At 38.2% G+C, this 16855-nt stretch overlaps 1 protein-coding gene across 4 annotated transcripts in view; it reads left to right on the forward strand.

Annotated features, from left to right (window-relative positions):
• The window catches only part of mst1 (macrophage stimulating 1), a 172146-nt gene that overhangs the window by 36354 nt on the left and 118937 nt on the right, over positions 1 to 16855 (forward strand). The gene's annotated exons all lie outside the window — the stretch shown is intronic.

A 16855-nucleotide genomic window follows, 5' to 3' on the forward strand; every position in this document is an offset into this window, starting at 1 on the left:
ATCGATGGGATGGTGATGAGAGGGTATTTCTTCTAGGTACCTGGAACTAGGGAACATACTGTCAGAATAAGAGGTTGACCATTTAAAATGGTGATGAGGAAAGTTCTCACTGGAGATCAGGGGAAATTGATATTGAGCAGAGGTGAGGAGCATCTTGGACTATTGTAATGAATTAAACAACGGCATCTTTTCCTATTCCTTATGTTATTACTCCAATTGTTAGGTATTTGAGTTATCAACATTATATAAAACATGCAAAAAATCATGTTACAACAGAATACAAATCAATGTTCTATGCTTCAATGTCAAAATAAATTTCTAGGCTTAGTATGCATAGTTATGTTCTTGATACTCATTACCACATCGTAAATCTATCTAATTGAATCTTGAACAAAAACAGCAGGGGAACCAGCATCAGAGGCATAAACCTACATTTTGGTGTTGCATCAGAACAGAGGGAACAGTAAAGAGTTTCAGTAATTAGTAGTATGAAATGTGTGGGAGTGATAGGTGGAACCAGATGGGGAAGAGTTGATGGGCAGATGGAACCTGATGGCGGAGTGATGGTAGGACAGAGGCTGATTAATGCTTCTTGGATCCAGATAGCAAGGAGATGATGGGCAAGTGGAACCAGGGTGATGGAGGACAAACAAAGAGAAGAAAACAAGGTGAACAAAGAAGTGTGTAAAAGAAGAACACCAAAGGTATAGGAAAATTCAATATATATAATATTCAATAATGTATTTGAGTTGGAAGCTACCCATGAATATGTGAGGTTGTTACTCACATTTGTGGAAGAGAGATCTCCTGATATAATGAGATCTGTAACAGCCTGTAGATCGTGGCTGATGTTTATTAGGAGTGTTACGTACCCCGTAACTGGGTGTCTGACCAGCAGAGAAAGAAGAATTCGTTGGAGTCTGGTGGTACTATATTTAAAAGTGTTTATTAGTAAAATAAGCAAATCAATATTAATAATGCAAATATATAGATAATACATGTTAGTAATAATAAACCTAAAAGTGTGGGAATAATAATAATCAATAATAAACAAGCTCTATCGATGTCTAGGGGATAATGAATTGTCATAGAAAAGTATAAAGTTCAGTTCATACGTGCTGAGGAAGCTATTGGTTGTTGTGTTGTAATCGTTGGAGAGAGAGAGAGAGAGAGAGCAGTAACAGCTACAGTCAGGCAAACCTTCCTTTGCGTTCTTGATCCGTAGTGTCGTTGTTGTGGCCATTCAGTTTATGACCCCTCTGTCCTTCAGCTAGACCGTTCTTCTGTAGTGGACTCGTCACTCTGGCATGAGTGGACACACACACAAGTCCCCACCGGCCCTGCTATAACACTGTGAGTTTAACTGACCGATCCTTTGTTCGGTCTCCGATGCCCCACACCTTACCGTGGGTTCCAACACTCAATCAGTGTCCACTAGTGTCTCCTGGTGTGTCTGAAGGATGTCTCTCCAGACCTCACTTTTATCCCTACTCACGGGGTCTCAGTTGTCAATCAATTTTGAATGGCTGTGTCTATCAAACCAGCCCACTCCGGCTGTCCACTGAGGAATGTTAATGAACAGAATGGTACAAGATAAATAACCCTCAGAAGTCATAATACGGTGAATCAACAAGTCTCTCTTCTCTCTCTTATCTGTAGCAGATGTTCTTGCATGTTTTCTTTTCCATCTCTCTCTCTCATGAGCAGCATAGCAACATTAATGATTTTTGATTCTCCCAGGGGGGGGGACATGGGCAACTCTGCACCCTTCTGCCCATCAGAACTGTTCATCCTTCATAACAGTAGGATTGTGGTCTAGAGAGAGTTATGCATGGTAAAGATTAATGCACTAGATTACAACAGAACCAGCCTTCTGTGGGATTGGGGTTGGATGAAGTGAGAGGAGTAGTATGTGTTCAGTGGAGGTGAGATTGGAGTGGGTGAGGGCATTGGAGAAGTCAATGCCTCATCATCTATTGGAAATGAAATGATCAAAAGATGTATAGAGTCCAACTTGAGGGGATTACAGAAGATGCGTAATTACTGAAGCAGGGAGTGGTGGAGGAGGTTCCTTGCTGAAGAAGTAACCATGGAGACAGATGCTATAGAAGAAGAGCTCAGCATCTGGCCAAGACATCACTAAGGTGTAGGGATGATTAAAAACATAGCAGGGCTTAGAGCAGAAGAGGGGAAGAGAATAGAGGGCATGGGGTGGGGTATTGGAATGCAAGAAATCTCTCCATTCCCCACCTCTTCCCAATTGGTTCTATTTCATTTCAGCCTCTATCCCACACATCTGTCACCACCTGTCACCACCCCATCTCATCACCATGTGACTTTTGTCTCCACAGATGTGACCTGCTGAATTCTTATTTGTTCTGGAATCTAGCATCTGAAGTCTCTTGTCATCATAAACTGGATCTTGTCTAGATCATTTTTACCTTTCTACACTCTTGTAAAATCAGAATAATGACTCATTTCTTGGCACCAAGTCCACCATTTTTCATTAAATTCTGTTGCGATCCAGATAATATAATTACCATTTTGTATATTACAAGCTCCCACAAATAGCATTGTGAATATCAGTTGAGCTATGTTGCTAATATTGACTGAGAGACTAAATATGGTAGGTTATCAGAGAATAACTTTCACATTCTTCTTTGAAACAGTTCTTTAGAATCTTTCAAGTCCATCTGAGAGAAGACAGGACTTACTTTGGTCTCAGCCAAAAAATGACAGCGAGTATAAGGCCAGAAGGGAATCCAAGTGGAGGGACTTTCAAGAGTTGGGTCATTAGTGCAATATTTCCTGACTTCTGTGCTGAAATGTTAAACACAAGAGATTCTGCAGTAACACACACAGATGTTGGAGGAACTCAGCAGGTCAGGTAGCATCTATGGATTGGTCGAGTGTCTCAGCATTGGTTGTGTGTGCTGAAATGTTAGCCTAGTTTCTTTGATCAAGTCTCAAGTTGGGTTTGAAACCGTTACCTTCCAATGCTAAAAATGTTCATGGATGCACATTAGAAAAGTTTAGTTAAACCTCTAATGTAGATTAAGTTAAATTTTATTTACATATTTCATATTTACTCTTATTTCCTTTCTGGCACAGGTGGAGGTTTATTTGACCCACTTAGTCTATGCTGCTCACAAAACAATTCCATTTTACCACTAAGTTTCCCTGCAACATTTCTCTTTCCATGACATTCCCATCAACTCCCCTAGATTCTACCAATCACCTGCACACCAGAGGAAATCTCCACCAGGCAATTTCCTACCAACTTGTATTCAGATTCAGTTTATTGTCATTTAGAAGCCACAAATGCAATGCAGTTAAAAAATGAGACAACGTTCCTCCAGAATGATATCACAAAAGCTTATGACAAAACAGACTACACCAGGAAATCCACATAACGTTTGGCAATCCCCAATCCAGAGTCCGGAGAGGCTGCTGCGTATTAATATTGCACTACCGTCTAGCACGTTCCCCAGAAAGGAGCTCCAAATCCACCAGACAAAAACAAGACCAAAAAACTAAAGCTACAAGACCTGCACAAAACCACATAATTACAACATATAGTTACAACAGTGCAAACAATAGCATAATTGATAAAAAAAAAACAGACTATGGTCACAGTAAAAATAGTCCAAGATGTTAAAGGACTGTAAGTTCAAAAGAAATCACTACAGTTTCCACAAGTCCCCAGGGTCTCAACAGACTCGCCATCCCATGCCGGCGGCAGAAGAGAATACCCCTGCTATGGACTTCCATGGCGCCGCCCAACTCAGCCTCGCAGACGCAGCAGACAATGAAAGCTTCGTCGAAACCAGCCTTGCATCGCAGCACACACCGAAAGCAACCTGAGTATGTATGTCTTTTCATGTGGGAGAAAACCACAGCACATGAAGGAAACTCTAAGTCATAGGGAGAACATGCAAACTCCACATAGACAGCCCAAGAGGTCAAGGACAAACCTGGATTACTGAAACTGAGGCCAGCTCTGATGCTAATTTGCAAGGTATGGCCCTCTAAGTGATTTCCCAGTTCCCTGACTCAGAGCCGAGAATATGCAAACTGAGCAGCCCACAGCATCAACTAAGAGAGGGATAGGAACACTGGTAGTAATCAGTGATTGGTGGCTACAGAAAAGGACATAATACATATTGGCAACTATAGGTTTATCAACGTAACTTCATTTTCTAATTATGACTGCACTGATTGAATGGTTGTCCCTTGTATCTGACTAGGGCAGTTAGATTTGCATAGTTTTTTGTTGTGTATTCAAAGGTGACTGTTGAGTCCAAGATATGAGCAACATGACACTGACATCCACAATAAAGACATAGAAGCTGTCCTGGATCTGGTAGTGGAATCACTGCTATAGCTTTCCTTCTTTGCTGTTGCGGTGACTTGTTTTGTTTGGTGCCTCTCCACAAGGTTATTGTGACTGATTTTACTTGAGGCTCACCATCCACTCTGGTCTTGCACATTCTGCTCTAGCCATTTGGGAACAAGTTTAAACTTTTATCATTAAAGGTTATGAGCTACAGAGAAGATTTGGTTGTCTCATTGATTAGTGAATAATTAAGGACAGCCATTAAGTAATTGATCAAGTAATGCTAGCTTTCCTGCAGATAAAGAGCCATGTAGTCAAACACCTGCAAGGGAAGACATGGAAGGAAGGCACTTATACATTTTTGTTGTCTAGACAGCAGCACATGCCTTGAAGTTATTCATAGCATCCACACACAAAAAAATAAGAAGGCCATCTGATTTAATTATCAATTAAAAAGAAATCTCACACTCTTCTTTAGTTGGTGGTATAGGATTTGATACACTCCCCCCCCCCCCCGAAGGGCCAGTGTAACACTCCCTCATCAGTACTTCAAATGACATCTTAGATTCTGTCCCTAAACTATGAAGTTGGATTTGAGTCAAGTGTTTCATAGTGGTAACAGGGAGTAAAGGCTACCTGCCTTAGAGAGATGGTTTGGTATGGTCAGATATCTTAAAAATAAGACCACTTATGGGAGCTCCAGGAAAGAGTGAAGTGAGATAACGTGAATTGAGATAGACCTGAATTGATCTTTATATTCTCAGAGGAGGGAAGCGAGTGAGACATACCAGCTGTATGTCTTTGCATCAGGAAGTTGGTTAGTAACTTTTGTATATTTCAGCATTGGTTATTAGATGTGGTGCACTTCCTGTGATGCCTGGTGTTCTTCTGATTTCTGCTGTTCCTCTTCATCCAACAAATGAAGGTTCTAAGAAAGCCAGTTTGGAAAAACATTTACATTTCTGGAACTACAAAGAACAGAAGTCTATAGCAGAATACAGAAATCAATTAATTGACTTTGTTTCCAGCTAAAGCACATGAGAATATAAGAAAGTACAGCAGTATTAGGCCAGTAAGCCCCTCAACTCTGATCCACCATTCAATATGATCATGGCTTATCTCTGCAGCACTCAATACTTCTTCTGAGCCAGTTCCCTTTAATGCTTAATACCTCAAACCCTCAACTATATGTCCATGTCTATTTTAATATATCTAATAATTTGGCCTTTACTATTCTTGGAGACAAAGAATTCAACACCTTTTGTGAGAAGAAATTTCTCTGCACCTCAGTTACAAATCATCAGCCCCTTATTTTGTAGCAATGCAATGACTGACCAGTAGAAATGTTCCCTTTGACTCTTACCAATTTTCATTGTTGCACCATTGAATGCATCTTATCTGGATGCATCACAGCTTGGTATGGCAGCTGCTCTGTGTGTGATTGCAAGAAACTGCAGAGTTGTGGCCACAGTGCATCATGGAAACCAGCTTCTTCCAACACCCCCCCCCCCCCATGGATTCTGACTACACATCGCCCTGACTCAGTAAAGCAGCTAGAATCATCAAAGCTCCTGCTGGACATCTTCTCTCATCTCCCGTTAGGCTGAAGATACAAAAGCCTAAAAGCACATACAAGCCAGGTACTGTGCTGCTGTTATAGACTTGAATGTTTCCCTTGTGTGACAAGATAGACTCTTGACTTCACAATCTAACTTGTTATAAACTTTCACCTTACAGTGCATTTTCTCTGAAATATAATACTTTATTCTGCACCCTTTTATTGCTTACCCCAATACACTATTGTAAAGAATTTATCTGAATGGATGATATTGCAAGACAGATTTTTCACTGTACCTAAGAACGTGATAATAATAAACTGATTTGCTAATGTATTTAAACCTTTATTGAATTCATCATATAAAGGACAAGAATAGAGTTCTCATGGTCCTTACTTTCCATTCAACCATCTGCCACATTCAATAGAATGTCCTATGCAATTTCCACCAGCTCCAGGATTCCACCTTCAGACACATAGTCTCTTGTCCTCCTCTTTCAGCATTTCAGAAGGATTGGTCCTTTGGTGATTCCCTAATTCACACTCTGTCCCCTGCCTGCCATTCCCCATTGTACATCATTATAACCACAGGAGGAGTGATACCTTTCCTTTCACCTCTTCTCATCAGTCAGGGACCCATACGGGTTTTCCAAGTGAAGCAGTGATTCGCTTGCACTTCTTCCAATCTAGTGTGATGCATTTGGTGTTCACAATGTGGTCTTTGTCTGTATTGGAGGAACTTAATGTAGACTGCATGGTTGCTTTGTGCAGTATCAGTGCCTGTCCAGGCAGATGACCCTGAGCTTCTGATTTCCTGCCAGTTTAATTCACTATTCCACTCTCACTCTGGTCTGTCTGTCTGTGACCTCCTGTACTATTACAACATTGCATGCTTGAGAAATAGCATCATGTTATTGCAGCCTGCAGGACTTGATAACAAATTAACCAGCATTAGATTATTTATTATTTCCTTCTGGTTGTAAAAGAGCTGGCCATATTTATCTGCCGTATTTTTTCTTTTACGTGTAACCTATCCTGCTGAACATGTCTAAAGAGGCCATGATGCTGGAAAATGGGACAGGTGCAAAAAATGATCAAGATTGTTTAGTATCTCAAAATATGATGGATCTTATGTAATAGTACCTGTACAATGACATAGAACACTGCAGCACAGTACAGGCTCTTTGGCCCACAATGTTGTGCTGACCTTCAAATCTACTCTGAGATCAATCTAACCCTTCCCATCCATGTTTTTATTGTGTTACGTACCCGTGGGTATCTTGTACTTGTCATGTGACAGTGGTGTTGAAGCTATACTGGACTTAAGGTAGTGGTCTTGTGATGGTGGAGTGATGTCATTTTCCCGCCAGTAGAGGTCATGTGACAGGTTTTTTTTACAGGGTATAAAAGGAGAACCCCTCCCTGTGAGGAGGGGCAGTTTGTGGCTGGATTTGCCATTTTGACTCCATGCCACTGCATGGTCCAATAATATGATGCAGTTTGGTTGGAAGGTGGAGTTTTATTTAATGCCTAAAGTTTAAAAGGTCATTGCCAGCGGAGATCAGGAGCTAAAAGATCGAGGAAAGTCGATTTCGACTGTGAAACAGGTTCGACCTTGTTTGATCCTCATTCGGAAGGAATTCATTGGCTGTCCCTGTGGTAACCCCTACAAATAATAGCAGAAAGGGTTGGGTACAGTTTTGTAAAGGAAAGGTCAGTGCCTTTAAGCCGTTTCATTTTCATCTTCGTAAATTCCCTGGGAAAAGTATAGTTCAACTGGGAACCGCAGCAACACGACGTGAAAGAGAATTTAAATCATCTAAAAAGTCTCTCCTTTAATGGACTGTAAGCATTTTGAACTTTTGCAGTACTACTTTGAAGAACTGTTTTTGCAACATCGCTTTAAGAACTGTTTTCGCTTTATTCCTTTAAGAACTGTTTAAGCTGCCGCACAGCAGCTGATTTCCGGTTACGTTAGTGGTTTGTTTACCTTTGGGGGGTTTGTTTTTCAGTGTTTAATAAGTGTTTTATTTGTTATTAAAAAAAAACCCTGCCTCACTTACATTTTTATTGTTGCTGAATCTGTAACATAAATCTGGGGGCTCGTCCGGGATCAACCATTTTTGAGTTTAAATGCTTGTTCAAGAGGAATACTTAATTCTTTTGTTTGATTGGTTTTTGAGTGGTATTCAACAACAATGAATATTGATGAGTTTCTGGCTTCGCCAGATGCGGAGTTGTTAGCGAAGGCGAAAAAAAACTGAGGTGTCTGAGATAGCTAGTAGATTAGAACTTAAAGGTATTTTGAGGTCTACATCAAAGGTCTAATACAGAGAAAAATCGTGTCACACTATGTAGATTTGGGTGATTTTGATAAATCGATTTTAGAGTCGTTTCCAATAAGTAATCTGGAGATGCAGTTGCAAAACGAACAAATGAAGTTCGAGCGTTGTAGGTTAGAAGCTGAAAGTAAACAGAGGGAATTTGAATATGCAATGGCAGAATTAAGGTCTGAGAATCAGTCTTCTGGTTTTAGAAAACCGTTTGTTGCTAGTCAAGAAATTAAAATGGTCCCTCCATTTAGTGAAACAGAAGTGGAAAGATATTTCCAACATTTTGAAATGATTGCTCAGATTTCAGAGTGGCCGAAAGATAAATAGTCAGTGTTGTTACAGAGTGTAATTAAAGGCAAAGCGCAACAAGTTTATACAGCTTTAACTGCTGCGCAAGCACTTGATTATGATACTGTGAAACAGCAGATTTTGAAAGCATACGAATTGGTCCCAGAAGCGTATAGAAAAAGATTCAGAAGTTTGAAGAAGTCTGTGGAAAAAACTTATGTGGAATTTGCCTATGATAAAGCTGTGTGTTTTGAGAAATGGGTTTCTTCTAAAAATGTAAATGGGGACTATAATACATTGAAAGAGCTGAGGACTTCCGGTAAGATGGCGATTGTTTATTCGCTCCGAACTTTTGCTCCGTCATTCTTCCTATCTTTGCACTATATGTCTCCCTGCTTAAACCTTAGTTAGGTATTTTATTAGCTCTCTTTTACCTGCCTGCGAACACATCTATCTTATAATGACTACCAGAAGTGCTAAAACCGGGAAGAAGGAAACCTACGGCTTTGCTGGCTGACATTCTCGCTGTTTTGGAACAACATTGACAAGATACTTTAATGGATTTTAGAAATGAATTTAGAACTTCTTTCAACCAGTTGGATTTCAAATTGGATCAGATCAATGCTAGAGTGGATGAACATGCTGAACATTTATCTCGCATGGACTTAACTTCTGAAGATTTAGCGCGTTCAATATCTTGAAACTCTCTGCTCCAACCTAGAGGAGAACAGTAAACTTTTTTCCAAAATGGTGGATCTTGAAAATTGGAGCAGATGTTGCAATCTATGAATTCTTGGCTTGCCAGAGGCCACCAAAAAGGGCTCTCCCATTGAATTTTTTAATGATTTTCTCTGTGAGATTTTCGGGAAAGAATTTCTTCCAACTCCACCTGAGCTTGAAAGGGCTCACAGGATGTATGTTCCTCGTGCAACTCTGGGTTCCCATCCACGGCCGGTTATTTTATGCTTTCATCAATACCACGTGAAAAACCGTTTGATTATGGAGGCACGCCGCAGAGGTACTTCTGCTTTTCAAAATTCCGTCATTCGTTTAGTGGAGGATTATGCCCCCCAGGTTCTGAAGATGCATGCTGAGTTAAAAGATGTAATGAAAGTGCTTTTTGATCGTGGATTCAGACCCTCTCTCCGAAATCCAGCCGATCTTCGAATTATGCTTACTACTGGAGATTATCAGTGGTTTAAATCAGTGAAGGAGGCTGAGGCGTTTGTTGGAAGTCTTCTGGCCACCTCGTCTTCTTCGGAACCGGCCTGACCTTCTAAAATGGTTGATAAGTACTTCTCGAAGTAAAACTACTTTTTCCGAACTCAGACTTTACTTGAATAATTCAGACATTATCTATTGAAACTCTAAGGGCTGTAGTCAATCTCTCCCTGGACTTGGTGCGTTTTTTCTAAATAGATACTCTAAGTTTAATGCCTCCCTGTGGACTTTTAGATTTTACTTGTGTAATCTATTTTATTTTTGTATAACTTTATCTATAGAGAACTACAATTGACTTTAACTTGTTTTTGGAGGTTTGGAGTTTTTATTGAAGGCCTCCCTGCTGGTTGATTCATAGTTTAAGTTTTGCTTTTTTTTTCTGTAAATGGTTGATAAGTACTCTCTTTGAATTTATAATTTCCCCCTTTTCTCCCTCCTTTTTTTTTCTTATAATCTTTTATAATTTTTCGCGGGTAGGTTAGTTTTAGTTTTCTTCTGATTTTCTTTGTATTAAGCTTTATACTTCTGTTGAAGTTGTTCCTATCTGTAATTCTGTTTTCTAGTGCATAAATTAGTTATTATTTGCTATGTTATTTATACAGATCTTTTGTTAACGACACAGAACTGGAAGTCATATTTGGGTTAATTTTTTTGGTAGAGCTAGCTGCTTTTTTAGGTAGCCATCTAGTTTTGGGTTGCGAGGGTGGGGTGGGTTCTCCAGTTCCAACACTACTCACTGTTTCTTTTGTTTTCCTTTGTTGTTCAGGACATGTCTCTGTTTTGATTCTACGGATCTATGTTTACATTTTTGCTCCCAGACTGTTATTGTACTGCTTGATTTTTTATATGCCTGCTACCTTCTATGCACTAACAATTGACAATGGTTAATACACTTAAATTTGTGAGCTGGAATGTAAAGGGATTGAATCATCCTGTTAAAAGAAGGAAGGTCTTCTCGCATATTAAACAACTCAAAGCTGACATTGCTTTCCTTCAAGAAACTCATATTCGTAGTTTTGATAATTCTCGGCTTTTGTCAAAGTGGGTGGGTCAGCATTTTCATTCATCCTTTGCCGCCAAAGCTGGGTGGGGGAGGGGTCTCCATCCTTATTAATTCAAATATTCCTTTTGAACATAATAAGATACCTGATACAAATGGCCATTTTATTATTGTTTCTGGTAAATTATATAATACTAAAGTTGTACTAGCAAACCTGTATGCTCCCAATTTTGATGATGTTAATTTTTTTGAACGTTTTTTCTCCTCACTACCAGATTTAAACTCATACTCTCTTATACTGGGTGGCGATTTCAATTGTTGGTTAGATCCTAATTTGGATTGATCGTCCTCTGTTACTAGACTACCTACTAAATCTGCCTTAGCTATTCACTCTTTTCTCTCTAATTATGGTATCTCTGATATATGGTGTTTCCCTCATCCTACTGAGAGAGATTATTCTTTTTTTTACATGTTCACCATACCTTTACTAGAATTGACTACTTTTTACTCGATAATCAACTTATTCCATTTGTCTATTCTTGTGATTATCAGAGTATACTGATTTCTGACCATGCCCCAATTACTTTGTCTTTAAGTTTTCCTGGTCCCCCTCAGAGGAATAATCACTGGCGTTTTGACTCGACTTTATTATCAGATGATGATTTTCTAAAATTTATTAAGGATCAGATAGCCTTTTATTTTAACACCAATACATCATCTGAAATGTCATCCCAGATTGTCTGGGATGCCATGAAAGCATATTTGAGGGGTCAAATAATCTCCTATACAGCAAATCTTAATAGAAAGTCCTGTGCAGATCGATTAGACCTCATTAATCAGATTAAAGAATTGGATCAACTGTATGCTCAAACTAAGAATCCTGAATTATACAAGAAGCGTGTAGAACTTCAAACTAAATTTAATCTTCTGTCTACTCAACCTGTCGAACGCCAACTTCTTGAAAGTAAGAGTCACTTTTATATTCATGGTGATAAATCTGGTAAATTTCTAGCCAATCAGCTGAGGCGTTCCAAAGCCAAACAACATATTACAAAGATCCGGAAGGAGAATGGACACTTTACATCGGATCACTTAGAAATCAATGATGCAATTAAAAATTTTTATTCTCGACTTTATTCCTCTGAATCTCTGAATGAGAATATCTCTGTTGATCATTTTTTAAATAATCTGAATATTCCTTCGCTTTCATCTGATTTTAAAGCTAAACTTAATGCGCCTATATCATCAGAAGAAATATCTTTTGCAATTTCTGCATTGTCTTCAGGGAAATCTCCTGGACCTGATGGGTTCCCCGTAGAATTTTATAAATCATTCGCTTCACTTCTTTCTCCTCAGTTATTCTCAGTATTATCTGACTCATTTAATTACGGTAAATTGCCACCCTCTTTTAATGAGGCATCTATTATTCTTTTATTAAAAAAAGGTAAAGACCCAACAGAGTGTTCCTCGTATAGGCCGATTTCTTTGCTTAATGTTGATGTTAAAATCTTGGCCAAAGTTTTGGCTTATAGATTAGAAACTGTTATTCCCTCTATTATTTCTGATGATCAAACTGGTTTTATTAAAAATCATCTTCCTTTTTTTAACATTTGGCATTTATTTAACATTTTATATTCACCTCCAAATGGGATTCCTGAATGTGTTATTTCCCTCGATGCGGAGAAAGCATTTGATCGTATAGAGTGGAACTACCTTTTTGCAGTTTTAGAAAAATTTGACTTTGGTCAAAGTTTTATCTCTTGGATCAAATTGCTGTATCTGTGTCCTACTGCCTCTGTTTTGACAAATTTTCAGAAATCCCAGTTATTTAACCTCAAATGTGGCACCCATCAGGGATGCCCTTTAAGTCCCTTTCTCTTTGATTTGGCTATAGAACCTTTGGCGATAGCATTTCGAAATTGTCCTGAATTGGCCGGGATTTGGAGAAGGGGTGTTGAGCATAAAGTTTCTTTTTATGCTGATGACTTATTACTTTTTTCTTTCAAATCCATCTACATCCTTACCTCCAATGTTTTCACTTCTTGATCAGTTTAGCCAGGTCTCTGGCTATAAACTTAATTTACATAAGAGTGAACTTTTCCCAATTAATAAAGAAGCACAAGAATTAACATTCCGTGATCTCCCTTTTAAAGTAGTTCATAATCAATTTACTTATCTTGTGATTACAGTCACAAGGAAGTTTAAAGATCTTTTTTCTGAAAATTTTGCCAATCTTTCATATACTATAAAACAGAGTCTGTTACAATGATCACCTCTATCTATGTCTTTGGTAGGTCGTATTAATGTTGTTAAAATGTATATTCTCCCTAAACTTTTATATTTATTTCAATCAATCCCAATTTTTATTCCTAAATCTTTTTTTTGATTCCTTAGACTCTATTATTTTGTCATATCTGTGGAAGAATAAGCGCTCTAGAATTAATAAAGTTTATCTCCAAAAATCTAAAAAAGAGGGTGGCATGGCTTTACCTAACTTTCGTTTATATTATTGGTCAGCCAATATACGTTGTGCTACCTTTTGGTCTTTTTTCCATGGCCAACCCGAGTGCCCTAATTGGGTGGCAATGGAGTTGAGTTCCACTAAAGATTTATCTATTTCTGCACTTCTTGGCTCTGTACTCCCTAGTAGTTTGTCCAGAATAATTGTTAATCCTCTTGTTAGACACACTTTGTGTATATAGACTCAGTTTAGGAAATTTTATGGTTTCCATGGTTTTTCCTTTTCTAGCCCTATCCTACATAATCACCTTTTTTTACCTACTACGTATGATTCAGCATTCCATGATTGGTATAGGAAGGGCATTAGACATTTTGAAGATCTTTTTATTGATAATCGCTTCGCATCTTTTCAACAGCTCTCTGCTAAGTTCAATCTGCCCAATGCTCATTTTTTTAGATATCTCCAAATTAGACACTTTATTAATCCTTTAATTCCTAACTTCCCTGAAATGCCTGAGAAAAATTTTATGGATTTATTTCTTTCTATTAATCCACTAGGTAAAGGTTTAATATCATTTATTCGTGATAAGTTAGCATCCTTATGGCGTGCCCCTGTGGATAAAATTAGAATGGCTTGGGAGCATGATTTAAATATCTCCTTATCTAATGAGACTTGGGACTCGATTCTCAAATGGGTTAATTCAACCTCTGTGTGCTCGCCATTGCCTCTTACAGTTTAAGATTGTTCATAGAGCCCATGTGTCCAAATCTAAACTATCTCGATTTTACCCTAATATTAGTCCTCTTTGTGATAAATGCAAAAAGGACGAGGCCTCTCTCATTCATATGTACTGGTTTTGTCCTAGCTTGGAGAAATTTTGGAAAGATGTCTTCATAACATTATCGTATATTCTGAATCACCACCTAGAACCTAACCCTTTAATTGCTTTGTTCGGTTTTTTGGGTGAGACAGATTTACGTCTGAGTTCGACTAAGTGTCGAATATTATCTTTTGCTTCTCTCCTGGCTAGACGTTTAATCCTCTTTAGATGGAGAGATGTTGCCCCACCCACGCATGCTCAATGGCTTAATGATATTATGTCCTGCTTAGACCTTGAAAAAATTCATTAATCAGTTCTTAATTTGGATATAAAGTTCCATAAGGTCTGGGGACTTTTATTGAGTACTTTCATAACCTTCCTCCTAACTAAGGTTTTTTTTTCGGTCCCTTGCTTTCAGCTCCTTTTTTTTTTAGTAGTAGGCATTAATATCTTCTGTTGCTAAGTGTATTTACAGTTTTGGGGTTTGAATGTCCTGATTTATATTCTCTATATTGTGTTGTGGTTGGTCTGGAGTTCTTTTTTTGTTGCGGGGCTTGGGGAGGATACTAATTTTACATGTCTTCAATTTGGGTGCTTTCTCAATTATCCTTTTTTGTATTATATTATTATTGTATGTTTATTTTTGCACTGTATTAATGTTCTTCATTTTGATCTGAGTTTTTTTTTATCTGTAGCAATGTAGAAAATGTATTAAAAAACTAATAAAAAAAGAAAGAGCTGATTTTAATGGAGGAATTTAAAAGAAACATCCCTGTTGAAGTAAGGACCTACTTAAATGAGAGGGATACTGTTACATTGCAGGACTCTGCTAGATTAGCTGATGAGCATGTTTTAATCCATAAGGATAAATTTCCTCAGGGCAGAATTTTTAAGAAGGAAAATAACACAGAGACTCAAGATAAATCAGAAATTAAATCAGAAGTTAATGAGAAAGGTAAGGAGGAAGGAAAACCTATGAAGGAAAGACAGTTTGGTCCTATTTGTAACTATTGTAAGAAACCTGGCCATGTAATAGCTAACTGTTTCCGATTGAAAAAGAAAGAGAAGGAAGCAGTCCCAGATGCTTGTGTGCAACATACTGAAGCACCTGTACAATTACAGGGTTCAATAAACACAAATGAGGTTTTATTAGAGTCTGATCAAGTTAAAAAGGGATATGATCATTTTATAACTGAAGGGTTTGTATCCTTGAAAGAAGGATCTACTCCGGTGCAAATAAAAATCCTTAGGGATACTGGAGCTTCTCAATCACTGATGTTAGACAGTGTATTGAAGTTTAATGAAGAGTCTGATACTGGTGAGGTAAATTATATACGAGGTGTTGGGAGTGCCTTTATGCCTGTACATTTGCATAAAGTAAGTTTAAAGTTTAAAGTCAGGGTTAGTTACAGGATTTGTTAAAGTAGGATTACAGCATAGCTTATCTGTGAAGGCTATTTCTTTATTGTTAGGTAATGACTTGGCAGGTGGACAAGTTTTTCCTGAAGTGCATTTGACAATGGAGTCAGAGGAACTAGAGATGAATTCTAACACAGATTCTTCCTGTGTTGTGACTAGAGCTATGGCTAAAAAGATTGATGCGCAGAATGAGGTTGTTACTCATGACTGTTCAACTCAGGATTCGAGTTTTGAGGATGTGTCAGAGACTTTCTTACCTTCATTGTTTGAACAAGATTCTGGGAGTAAGTCTGACTATGAAGATTTATCACTGTCTCGGAAGGAGATGATAGCAGAGCAGAATAGAGACTCTGAGATTGTAAAATTAAGAGAACAAGCTCTACCAGATAGTGAAATTGAGAAGGTGCCAGTAGGATATTACTTGGAAAAAGGAGTGTTGATGAGGAAGTGGAGATCACCTACAATTCCTGCAAGTGAGGAATGGAATGTTGTTTACCAGGTAATTATCCCTAAAATTTATCGAAATGAGATTTTGACTTTAGCTCATAGTGTGCCCTTAGGTGGATATCAAGGGGTAAGGAAAACTGTGGACAAGATTTTAAAACATTTTTACTGGCCTGGTCTAAGAAAAGATGTGGCAATGTTTTGTAAAACGTACCATACTTGTCAAATTGTGGGTAAACCAAATCAAGTTACACCAGTGGCTCCATTACAACCTATTCCAGCATTTGGTGAACCGTTTTCTAAAGTTATTATAGATTATGTCGGTCCATTACCAAAGACAAAAACTGGTTATCAGTATTTGTTGACTATCATGTGTACTTCATCTAGGTTTTTAGAGGCAGTGCCACTTAGGAATATAACAGCTAAAACTGTGACAAAGGCTCTTATAAAATTCTTTAATTATTTTGGACTACCTAAGGAAATACAAACTGATCAAGGCAGTAATTTTATGTTTGGATTGTTTCAACAGATAGTTTATAAACTGGGAGCTAAGCAAATCACTTTGTCTGCATACCATCTGGAATCGCAAGGTGCCTTGGAGAGGTTTCATTCTACCCTCAAGAATATGATTAGAACATATTGTGTGGAAAATGAAAGTGATTGGGATGAGGGTATAAACTTACTTTTATTTGCAGTAAGGGAATCGGTACAAGAATCTATAGGTTTCAGTCCATTTGAACGTATTTGGGCATAGAGTTAGAGGACCTTTAGCTTTATTAAAAGAACAGTGGATTAGTAAGGAAGTACACACTAATTTGTTGGACTGTGTTTTGAAATTTAAGGACAGGTTACATAAAGCTTGTAGCTTAGCCAAGGAAAATTTAAAATTGGCTCAGGAGAAAATGAAAACTTGGTACGATAAAGAAGCTAGGATGGGGATCCTTAAGCCTGGAGATAAGGTGCTGGTTTTTTTCCCCA

The sequence above is a fragment of the Hypanus sabinus genome, chromosome 19 (assembly GCF_030144855.1).
Source record: "Hypanus sabinus isolate sHypSab1 chromosome 19, sHypSab1.hap1, whole genome shotgun sequence".
Classification (NCBI taxonomy): domain Eukaryota; kingdom Metazoa; phylum Chordata; class Chondrichthyes; order Myliobatiformes; family Dasyatidae; genus Hypanus; species Hypanus sabinus.